At 42.5% G+C, this 3,579-nt stretch overlaps 1 protein-coding gene across 1 annotated transcript in view; it reads left to right on the top strand.

The window, feature by feature from the left end:
• LOC115403871 (interferon-induced protein 44-like) overlaps positions 1 to 3,579 on the top strand; it is a 391,401-nt gene that overhangs the window by 286,854 nt on the left and 100,968 nt on the right. The gene's annotated exons all lie outside the window — the stretch shown is intronic.

Here is a 3,579-nt window from a genome sequence, read left to right as displayed (position 1 = left end):
TGGAAAACAGTGATAATAAAAACGCTGACATTTAACACCTGAAAACAGAACTGAAATGTTATGAATATCAGCGGTATTATTATTAACTGAGTTCTGTATGAATGTTCATGAATGAAGTTAAACAGGCAGTATGGTGTGAGCTTTCAGTTCTTCAGAGGTCAGACCAAAACATGCAGATTTGTGCACTGCCCTGTTTCTAACTTTGGTGTCTTTGTGGGGAGGTTTCTTTGGATGTGTTTGTTTGGTTATGAATTAAAATTTCTCTCCAGATATGACAGATTATTATTTCTGTACAAATGAATTTGAATGAATTTAAAATTGATGAGACTTTTGAATAGCTAGTCTTTTTAGTGTTAGAGAAATCATTAATGATGCTGAGTTTGGAGTCAAATGCAATGAGCCTTGCTCTTCAATTGTTCACATAAATAATTATTCAAAGAAAATGTTAAAGTGATGATTAACTTGATTGAATAATTATTGAATGCCAAGACTTCCTGTTTCTGTTAAAAATAATTAAAGTCTTAATATAATAAAAGTTTTGAAATCTTGAATTACGTCTGGTTTTATAACTTTCTGTGCATTTTAATGAACATGTTTTCATTTATGACTCTGGTAAATTGGTAATCATAAGTATTTCTGTCTTAAAATACTTGGGAGGTACTTATGTGTAATGCTTATCAGGGGGTGTAACAATGGAATTAAAGTAAATAAATGTTAGGGCGGAGTTATGGCAATGGAGGGGTGTATCTGACTTAACAAAAGAAACCAGGTTCACTATGGGAGCTCGGTATGTGAATGAAAACCAGTGGAAACAGAAATTAAGTTTGTGGTAAATTGTATTAAATGAAAAATGTATTGACAGACATAAACAATAATAAACAACAAAGGGCCCAACACAACAGAAAATTCACAGATGGGAAAAAAAAAACCCATAGGGAGGAAAAAACCTTCAACCTTATGCACAGTTCCGGTGTCCATATAATCCTTGGCTGGTTTGGAAAGTTTAGTTCAGTTCATGCGATCCTTAATTCGTTCGCAAAGTTCAGTTCAGCTTACACGATCCTTGGTTTGTTCGCAGAGTTTAGTTTGGTTTTATAATCCAGGCGATTTGAGGAAAGAAAAGAAGATCCTACCAGGCTCAGGCAGCTCACCACCTCCCAGGGGAGGAATCTTTTTCAATGTTCTTTTGGTAGGAAGGAAAAAAAACCTGACCTAAAATGAAAGTTCAGTTACTAGTAATATAAGTCATTTCTTCATAAATAAAATGGCCATTTAAATCAATATCCATAAATAAATCAGTTGTACAACATTACATTCACAATCTGTGTCAAAGGCACTGAATTGAGCCTAAGGCTAACAATAAAAAACCAATAAATAACAAAAGAGATAACGGCAAACAGTCGTCACATCACATCACATAGTATGGTGTCACTACTACAGGTACAGCGGTGTTTTACAAATGTTAGGAGCCCTGGAGTGGTCACAGAGACTCAACAAACAATCAATCAATCAATCAATGTATTTTTGTATAGCCCAGTATCACAACAACAGTTGCCTCAGAGGGCTTCAAGATGTTACATTGATTGGTAAAAATAAAAACAGTGAATAAGCATAATATTAATATGTCAAATTCACAGTAAGGAGACAAAACAAAGCAACCACCGCCTTAGACCCTCACATCCGGCAAGAAAAAACTCCAGAAACCCAGTGGGAAAAGAAGAGATCTTGGGGAGAACCACAGTATGGAGGGATCCCTCTCCCAGGGACGGACAGCTTTGGCAACAGCTAGCATGAGACAATAAGAAGTAAAGCCTAGGACAATGTTGAGTACAGTCCGTTGGACGGTCCAGCACAAGAAGCACAGATCCCAGAAGTAGAACCGAAGCCAGTCCGCGGGCAGCACTGACAGGAGTGTCCTCCCGGTCCGGCCGGAGCTTGTTCGTAGTGTAACGACCGGGTAGGTCTTTCCCGTTTTCACCCAGCAGGGGGGATTAAATGTTTTTCCTGAGCTGACAGCTGAATGTGTAACTTGGTTCGCTGGGGATATTTAATATGGGGGAAACTTATGGGGTTTTTTTTCCTTCACCTGGACATTGGTATGGGGGCGGGGTTTTTTATTTAAGGAGGGCAGCGCACCTGCTGCAAGGGAGGTGACGTCACACGCCGAATTGGAACTGACCGTCCGGAGGGGCAAGGCCGTGGAGCGCTGGCCAGGGTGGATCTGCACCAGTGGGATTATAATTTCGGGAGTGTTGTGGACCCTCTGGATTTACAGGCTGTTTGCCATGGAGCCGCCGGGCTGGAAAGGAGGAGCATCGGGGACGAGAGGACTGAGGATTTGGGCAGGGGCGTGAGTAGTTTCGGCCGGCCGGCATCTCAGTCCGTCCCTGTGCAGGGACGTGCTCCTCAAACTTTGGGGAACATTGGGGGAGGTGGGGGAAGACAGGTCTTTGGGGAGATTTTGAGGTTTTTTGGGCTTCCCGCGAGGTGCGGCGTTTGTGGTTAAAGTTTATTAGTAGGAGCGCCCGAGCGGCGGGTTGCTTGTGTTCAGTTGTTGTTGTTTTTTTCTCTCTCCCGGAATAAATGTGTTTTTTTGTTGTCAATCCTGAGTCTGTCGTCTCCCAGTTAATCACCCCTGCTGGTTGTCATTTTCCGCCCGTGACCTCTTTATGCGTGTGGCAAGATCGTCCTGGAAACAACGGGCGAATTGTTACAGTAGTAATAATGGAGTCAGCAACTGAAACTGGAGAAGACTCCCCCTCAAAGGGGGGGACAGCAGGTGAAAAGCAATGAACGGACTAAAGGGAATAACATTCAGACATTAGAGGATAGGGCTCAGTGCACCGTACTTCCCACAGCATTCTAGCTCCTAGGGCAGCTTTGTGAATAGTTTAGTATTTAAACTAGTATTTAATTAGTATAGTTTAGATAGTTTAGTTTAGTTTAATTTAGTTTGGTTTAGTTTAGTTTAGTTTAGAATCCCTAGCTGACCTGATCATAGGCTGCATCGAAGAGAAATGTCTTGAGCCTAACCTTAAATGTGGAGACTGTGTCTGCCTCTTTGACACCACTTGGAAGCTGGTTCCATAAAAACGGTGCCTGATAGCTAAAGGCTCTTCCACCTAATGTCCATTTAGAGACCCTAGGAGTCACCAGTAACCCTGCATTTTGAGAGCGAAGTGCTCTGATTGGTTGATAAGGCGTTAAAGCATCTTGGAGATAGGTTGGAGCCATCCCATTTAGGATTTTGTAACCCCTCATGCACACTGGATGCGGTCCGGCTCCGGCCCGGTACACCGCAGCACTGTAATTCACACCGCCTGCGGTGTCTCCGCAGTCAAGCCGGAGGAGGTTGCCAGATCTGTCGTTATTCCCCGTAGACAATTTGAAACCCGTTTAACTCAATAGAAAGCAGCCCAAACCGCCATCTCGGATGAAAATGCACGTTAAAACCGTATTTGTATGATAAAAAACACGTCATAAACACATAATCATTTCATCAACCCGTCCAACGTGTTCAAAAAAGACGCTTGATTTGGAACAAACCCGCCCAATCTGGCAACACGGAGCTGCTCCGGT

Source organism: Salarias fasciatus, chromosome 17 (assembly GCF_902148845.1).
Source record: "Salarias fasciatus chromosome 17, fSalaFa1.1, whole genome shotgun sequence".
Lineage (NCBI taxonomy): Eukaryota > Metazoa > Chordata > Actinopteri > Blenniiformes > Blenniidae > Salarias > Salarias fasciatus.
The sequence above is the reverse complement of the archived record's forward strand: the minus strand, read 5'-3'. Positions and strand labels throughout refer to the sequence as shown.